Here is an 8,677-nt window from a genome sequence, read left to right as displayed (position 1 = left end):
AAGACTTCAAGTAAGACTCTTGTTTCTGATCATTAAAATAATACCTCCAAATTGTAGAAAATTTGGAAAATAGAAGGGACAAGATAGAAAATAAAGATAAGTTGTGTTTACCCATTTAAAAATACTTACCTTTGGTATATTTACCTTGTGATTTTCCTAGACAAATATGTGCATTTGTTTACTTACAAAGACAAATAAACTTCAATCGACAGGTTGTATACTTCTTTTGAAACTTAGCATAAGTATCTCGGTAAGCTAAAAGAATGATTTTAAAAAATCAGGTGTTGTATTTTGCTTCCTGTAAAGCAGCACATTTTACTCATTTATATAATTTCTTAATTGTCTGCCCATGCTTAGCATTTTGATGAATTCTTACATATTTTGAGTTTGTTCATTGGTCATTCAGCAAAACTTTATTGAATATTCTTCAGAAAGACATTGTTTCATCAAAAAATGTCAATAAGTGAAATAAATTCTTGAGCTTTAGGTCCCGTGGAGAATGAGACTGTGAATGGTATCAGGAGAATTTAGCTGTTAGAAATGGATATGTGTCTGTTGAGATAGTTCTGCATAACATCTTGCATTTCTGTACATCTATTAGGCAGAGACATCAACTACCCTTCATCCCACACAACTTTTCATTTCTACAAAACAGCCTTGAAGATAGAGACAGTGGTTCCTGCATTTCTCTGGAACAGAAAATGCTTATTCCAGGAAGGAAGAGTGTTCATGGAACATTTAAGGGCCAGAAAGTCTGCTCATGTGTGTGAGTTTAGTGAGGTGGGGAGACAGGGGCTGAAAGCAAGTCAGAGAGCCTATGGGGCAGGGGGTCATTGTCACATAGGCTTTTAAAGGACTTTACTGTGAGGGAAATGGAGAAGGATACTTTCAGAACACTGCTCCTTGGGCCACTCTCTGATAGCTGATGGCCACACTGGCCTGTCCAAATGTCCTGCCTGTCTGAGCTGGCTCTGTACCCCACACTGCCCACTCTGCCCAGCATGGGTGGCCCTCACCCTGGGAGGAGTAAACGGGATCCAGAGGCCCCGAGGGGGCATCTGTGGGCTGGGGGGCACATGGGCTGCCCAGTAAACTGGCCAAGTCCTGAACAATGTCCGGCTGCCTCCTTGGCCTGTTCCAGGAGCATAAGCGGGTGCGTGTCTCAGGAGAGGAGTCTGGTTCCTGGGCTTCCTGTGCGTCCACCTGGGTTCACAATAGCTGCGGGGCTGCGACCTCGCGGGGTCGTCCCAGGGCTGCAGTGCCCAGTGTGTGGTGTGCACGGGTCTCTCCAGGGAGGACCTCTGAGCCCCTGTCCCCCCTTCTCATCTGGGGCCCTCTTATGGGCTCAGTCCTTGTCTTCCGGCTTCTCTTCCCTTCCCACTCAGCTCTGTGGGGATGGTTCTTTACAGCCTTGGTGTGGAGGAGTCTTCCTGCTTGTGTTGTGTGTTTTCAAGAGATGGGACCCGCTAATGTGCTTCTGGGGGAGCTGAGCTCAGCATCCTCTTGCCCACCTGGAGCTCCTCCCCAGGACAGTGTGTGATACTCACTGTGCTCTAAGTGTGGCCCCTGTGATTGTTCAGGAAGAGTCGGTGCCGATTTCTTTTCTTCCTTTCATGGATCAGGCTTTTCTGGTAGGGCAGTGGTAAAGAATCTGTCTGACAGTGCAGGAGATACGGGTTGCATCCCTGATCCAGGAAGATCCACTGGAAAAGGAAATGGCAGCCCACTCCAGTATTCTTGCCTGGAGAATACCATGGACAGAGTAACCTGTGGGGTCCATGGGTTCACAATAGAGGGGTCTTGACTTAGCGACTAAACAGTAACAGAACAGTTTCATGGCTCATGTTTTTCTCTCTTTTTTTCCTCTCTGTCTCTTTTTTTAGCTTTGTTGTTTCACCTTTCTTTATTGTACGCCTTTTCTCTCTCTCCCTCTGTGTGTTCATGACTGGGTACTTGAACAAGTACAGCACACCCACTGTTTGCATATTTGTACCACATCCAGTTTGTCCTTCACTAGCTGATGTGGTATGTCCCTGTTCTGGGGTCAGCCCAACAGGAGTCTAAGGGAAACTCAGGTCATTTCTGAGTCAACAACTTACCTGGTCCATGAGTGGCTTTCTGATTCTGGGAAATTTATGATTGTTTTTGAATGCCTTACTATACCCCAAATCCACACCCCAATTCTATCAGGGCTTTACATGGTCTTGTGTGTGTCTCTACCCTTAGTCCCTGGCCCTGGCCCCATACTGCCGGGGTCCAGCCCTGGCAGATCCAGGGTATTCGAAGGAGAGATGGCTTCGGCGACCTATTTATTTATTTATCAAAGATATAAAGAGTAATAGAATGAGGATAGCTCAGTAGGAAAATTAGTGGAGAAAAGAAGCTGAGTAGCTTGGTTTATGCGGATAATCAGTATAACCTGTGACACCAGGTTAGCTCTGACCACGGATGCCGCAGGCGCCCTCTCGAATAGCAGAAAGTGCCCCACCTTAGACACCTTCTCAAGTGGTCTTCGAAGCCCAGGCAAATAAATGGTCGCAGAGGATATCCGCGCTCCAGATGGACACTCATCTGAAAATTGAGGGGAAGAATGACATTAGGAGACTAAGCGTTGGCAATCAAGGCCCGTAGCTTTATTTTCAACAGGGGTTTTTATACCCTAAGTTACACATAGAGGATAATGGGGATGCAAAGTCAGCAGCCTTTGATCCTTATCAAAAACCAGGGTTTCTTTCCTGCAAATGTATCGTATACAAATGGTTTAGGTGATTTACATCATCTTCTAGCCAGAAGGCCTATTAACATTTTATGACTCTTGACAAAGACTTATCAACCGTAAGACTTATTTTCTCTAAGAGTAATTATTTTAAGGTTTGGCCCCATCTTTCGAAGATAAAATTGCATTCCTATAGGGCAGATGTGTAATGGGTTTACAACAAAGGAAAGAATTTATTACCTTAAGGGTCTAAAGTTAGTAACACCAAGGCCACTACTTATTTCTTCTACATACCAACTATATTAATTAATACACATTCAAGGATACAATTCAGGGGATGTGGAAACTTGGCAACAAGCATTGGTTCATCAATGAAATCTTTTACTAGTTTTATTCTGACAGTTTCTAACTCTCTGAGAGGCTCTAAGCTATTTGAATATCTTAAGCTTCCCGTGCCTCTCGAGGCTCGGAGACTGTAAACAATTGTATGCATTGCTGTAGGAGACCGGGTAAACTTGTCAGGCGAGTTAGAGAGCCATCTGACGTGTTTGGATTTAAACACTCCTAATTGCCCAGGAACTTTATTAATTGGAGCTGTAAGTTAGCTCTTTGACAGAGAGAGTGAGATGGTGGTGGGGGACAGCCCCCAGTAAAGTCAGAGGTGAGAGCACAAAGCAATAAAGTAGGCAGACTCTGGTTTTGGGGGGTAGATGCTCAAGAATATCCGGGAGGACTCCCGAGGCTCGATCCCGCCTTTGTGTATGCCCAGCCTCCTTCCTCATGACCTTTGTCACGAGTGGAATGTCTCTCGCCGGCTCCCGGCATCTCCCCGTTTTTTATTTCTTAAAACAGCCAGATGTAGCTCAGTCGCGAGCCTCTGAATACTCTGCCGAAGAATCCTGACAATACAAGGAAGAATGATTATGAGAAGCAGAATTAAAGCAGCCACCGCAGCATAGCTAAAGACATTAGACAGAATATTCTTTCCTGAGATGTAGTTAGGGAAAGTATGGAAGAAATCATTTGCTGTTCCAGCAGCAGTAAAATCTAATCGGGAGTGCTCCATGGTTGCTATTTGATAGTGAAGTTTCCCTACGTCTCAACCAATGTCAGAGCTGTTCCAGATACCTGAAATATGGTTTTTAATCTTTTCCCATTCAAAATCTGTCTCATTTACTTTCAGGGGTGTTACACATATCCACCGATAGTCAGCATGACAAGACAATGCCATTTTCACCTTTAAAGCCTGCAATTCAGTCCCAATATGTATTACTGCTTCCTCTAGGGCGTCTACCCTCATTTCTAATTTTCTCTCTATAGCTTCCTGTGTTGCCAATGTTAAAGAAACATTTTTGGACATAGAATCAACATATTGAGCAGTATGTACTTGTTGAGTCAATGATATTGCTGCCACAGTAACAGAAGTGATTGCACTTATCAAAGCTGCTGTTCCCAAGATAATTAAGCCCACAAACCGTCGTGTTTGCATTAAATCCTGTAGTTGTTGTAATACAGCAAGACCATAATTCAATAAGTGGTTACATCATAAGATAAGGTGGATGTTGTAGCATTACAAAGGAGCAAACATTATATTGAGGGTTTAAACAAGATGAACCAGGGAGCAGCTGTAGGCGTCAGCCCGGGGGAGCAGTGTCCCCAGCATCAGGAGGCAGAACGCGAGCGGCAGGCTGTGGGCCAAGGCGCCTATGGTGGGCGGAGGGGCAGGGTTCGTGGTTTAGGGCTAGCCGCCACCGCTTGGGCTCAGGGCGGTCCCCTCTCGCCGGTGGGGCCACGCTGGTCTGGACGGCACTCCGCGGGCGCGCTTTCCTCTCTGGCCCTCACTCGCTGCACAGACTTCTTTGCTCTAGGTCACGGGGTGCAGCGAGGAGGGTGCGAGGCGCTGCTGGCGGCACGGAGGTGAGAGCTGGCTGGGGGAGGGGGAGCGAGCGAGTGCGCGCGCCATGAACCTGGTCTTTGGGGAATGTGACATGACGAATTTGTCTGAGATCCAAACCGGAGAATCTGCATTCTGTAGAAATATACAAGCATACCCTCTCCCACAAGTTAGCAACACATCTGGCCTTTTTCACTCTCCAGTAAGGAGGTCTTTTCACTTGACCAGGGGCCGAGTCGTAGCCTGTAATTCAGGCATCTAGTGTCTCATCATTGTAGTCTGCCCCTGTGTGTTTACGTTTAAGTGATTAATTACAATTTGGACATAACTATTTGTCTAGCTGTTTCCCTAGGGATATGAAATTTATACCTTAAACCAGCTGCATTTTGATGGTGAATTTTGCTAGAATTTTTGGCCTTATCAATCTTTTTATGTAACTTTGAAAAATTACTTTAGTCAATGCATCTGCCAAAGCATTTCCTTCATGTAAAGGGCCGGGCAAGTTGGAATGGGCTCTAATATGTCCCACAATATATTTTTTTATCTCTGTGTTTAATCTCCTTTTGTAAATCAGATAACAAGGAGAAGATAGTAGTTTTATTTTTTGGAATATTAGCAGTTTCAATATGAGGAAACAACCCTACAATATATCTGGAGTCAGTCAAAAGATTAAAGGTGTGGTCTCCTAAATGTTGAAAAGCCTAAATAACTGCTCGTAACTCAGCCCTGACATTTTATTCCCTTGAATTAAAAGATCTTTTAAAGGCCTTGGAGCTGTAATTTCCTGCAGCCAAAAGGCTAGACCACTAGATCTAAATGCTTTGTGGCTCTTAGCTTGAGAAGTCAAGTTTTTTCTTGTCTGATAATAAGGTAAAAGCAAAAGCTGTGTTACTCTTTGACCTGTATTAATTTGTACAGTTTTGGTAGGCGGTGAGATCAAGACTTTAATTTTTCCAATATAATCAGAATCTGCTACACCATGCACCACTGAAATTTCTTTCTTTTTTTTTTTTGTTTTTGAAAAGAAAGCGAGCTACGCCCCAGGACAAATCTTACAATGTCCAAGGGTAGGGGGCCAGCCACTCCCGTTGGAATTGGAGTAAGCTGCACGTCAGGGGTTAATATTGTTGCTAAATCCCCTTGCCGGTTCGCTTTTCTCCTAGCCTGGGTGAGACCCCCCTGAGGGGGTTTTCTCTAAGGAGCACGCTCTGCATATTGTGCACGCAGTCTGTTTTAAAAGCTCCACTGTTCAAAAAACTTTTTATCTTCCTCAGGCTTAGGCAACACTTTGGGAGGCTTTGGGGGGAAAGTGGGGGAATTCCTGGGCCCTGGGAAGCACAAACGGAGGTGATGGCGATCACCTTAAATCAGAAAGTGGTGGATAAGTTTTTTAAAGGTTTGCGCAGAGGGGGAGGGAGCTCGCCAGGGTGCTCGGCTGCAGCGTCCTGTAAGCCCTCTCCGTCCTCGGGAGGTAGAGCAGTCTCCCTCCTTTTTTTTTTTTTTTTTAATAGCAGAAATTATGATCTGTGCAGAAAGTGGAGACTCACCACCATCCACCGCTATAGCCTCCCCCATAGGCTATCTAACAGCCTCATGATGGAGATCTAGGACATTTCTAATCATATTCCACAGTCAGTAAACATTTGTCTATTCTTAGATGCAGAGAAACCCCCTTTTTCTTAATTTTAGAGAATATTTTTATTTATTTTGTACCCTCTTTACCCTATCTAAACTGCAGAGGGGACTAGAAAAGAAGCCTCAAGGTGAGGATCAAATTTATCCTCTGGACTAGAGAAAACCCTTCTCCGGGAAACTCCTAGCAGAGGCCCTTTACCCCCACATGGAGGAGGAGGCATGAGGGGATGGAAGCGTCCCGTATTTCTCCTCTCCTGTTCCGGAGATCCTTTAACTGTTTGGTGACTAAATCTTACGGACGGTCTGATCGGGGATGTTTCCCTCAAGCTCCTAGGAGCGGATGGTCTGATTAGGGATGTTTTTCTTAAACTTTTAGGAGCATCTTTAGCTAAAAACGACCAATCCTCATCAGAATGGCATCGAGCTGCTGTTTCCTCTAAATCTTTCTCATCTTGAGGGGAGAGCTGATCTTTCTTTTCATCCCTATCTTCTACATGCTCATTGGCAGTCATAGCGGTTAGCCATTCGTTTAGCTGCCGATAGGTAGGTATAACTTCTTCATTTTACTTTCTTTTATAACAGGTACCTTTTCAGATTCGCTTTTCTGTTTAACAGGTGTTTTTGCAACTTCACTTTCCTCTTTAACAGGTACCTTTTCAAATTCATGAGCTGGATCTAAAGCATTTCTAGTCATGTTCCATAGAGGAAAGGTGTAAGTAGGGATTTTCTCCAAGCCATGATGAGCACAATAAGCTCTTAGCTGTTTCCCTACTTTCCCCCAGATATCTAGGTTAACAGAGCCTTCGTCTGGAAACCAGGGACAGTGCTCTTGTACAAATGAAAAAAAATGATTGAATGGCAGATTTTTTAACTTTGATTCCTCTTTTATTTAATAACTGTAAGATTACTCCTATAAAGAGCTGTCTTTCATTTGATTCAGTGTTACCCATGTCAGAAAATTAAGTATAGTAAAAGATTTTGCTTTTAGCTATCAAAAGATCAGGCTTTTCTTTGGCCTTTTAACTTCAGAAACTGTTTTCTCTCTCTAAGTTTAACTCTTTAACACTTTCAACACTTCCCACTCCTCTCGCCCTGTCTATTCTACAGGGGGGTCCACGGCACCCTGAGTGGGGTCCTAGCCATCCCGAACACTGGAAGAACAATAGGGCTGATGACCCAGATTGTTCCGAGGGAGGAACAGTAGGCTGATGACCCAAACTGTTCCAAGGGAGGAGCAGTAGGGCTGATGACCCAAACTGTTCCATGGGGGAACAAGAGGGCTGATGACCCAGTTGTTCCAAGAAGGGGGAGTAATAGGGCTGATGACCCTAATTGCTTTAGGGAGCTTACCTTCAAAACACCTGTCTCAGGTGCCACCTGGTCAGTGTCCAGCCCTGGCTGATCCAGGGTATTCAAAGGAGAGATGGCTTCGGCGACCTATTTATTTATTTATTTATCAAAGATATAAAGAGTAATAGAATGAGGATAGCTCAGTAGGAAAATTCAGTGGAGAAAAGAAGCTGAGTAGCTTGGTTTACGCGGAAAATCAATATAACCTGTGACACCAGGTTAGCTCTGACCACGGACACCGCAGGCGCCCTCTCAAATAGCGGAAGGTGCCCCACCTTAGACACCTTCTCAAGTGGGTTTTAGAAGCCCAGGCAAATAAATGGTCGCAGAGGATATCCGCGCTCCAGATGGAGACTCAGCTGGAAGTTAAGGGGAAGAATGACATGGGGAGACCAAGCTTTGGTGAGCAAGGCCCGTAGCTTTATTTTCAACAGGGGTTATATACCCTAAGTTACACATAGAGGATAATAGGGGATGCAAAGTCAGCAGTCTTTGATCCTTATCAAAAACCAGGGTATCTTTCCTGCTAAGTTATCGTATACAAATGGTTTAGGTGATTTACATCATCTTCTGGCCAGAAGGCCTATTAACATTTTATGACTCTTGACAAAGACTTATCAACCGTTAAGACTTATTTTCTCTAAGAGTAATTATTTTAAGGTTTGGCGCCATCTTCCGAAGATAAAATGGCATTCCTATAGGGCAGATGTGTAATGGGTTTACAACAAAGGAAAGAATTTATTACCTTAAGGGTCTAAAGTTACTAACACCAAGGCCACTACTTATTTTTTCTACATACCAACTATATTAATTAATACACATTCAAGGATACAATTCAGGGGATGTGAAAACTTGGCAACAAGCATTGGTTCATCAATGAAATCTTTTACTAGTTTTATTCTGACAGTTTCTAACTCTCTGAGAGGCTCTAAGCTATTTGAATATCTTAAGCTTCCCGTGCCTCTCGAGGCTGGGAGACTGTAAACAATCGTATGCATAGCTGTAGGAGTCTGGGTAAACTTGTCAGGAGAGTTAGAGAGCCATCTGAGGGGTTTGGATTTAAACACTCCTAGTTGCCCAGG

The sequence above is a fragment of the Bubalus bubalis genome, chromosome 14 (assembly GCF_019923935.1).
Source record: "Bubalus bubalis isolate 160015118507 breed Murrah chromosome 14, NDDB_SH_1, whole genome shotgun sequence".
Lineage (NCBI taxonomy): Eukaryota > Metazoa > Chordata > Mammalia > Artiodactyla > Bovidae > Bubalus > Bubalus bubalis.
This window is presented reverse-complemented; position numbering follows the sequence as displayed.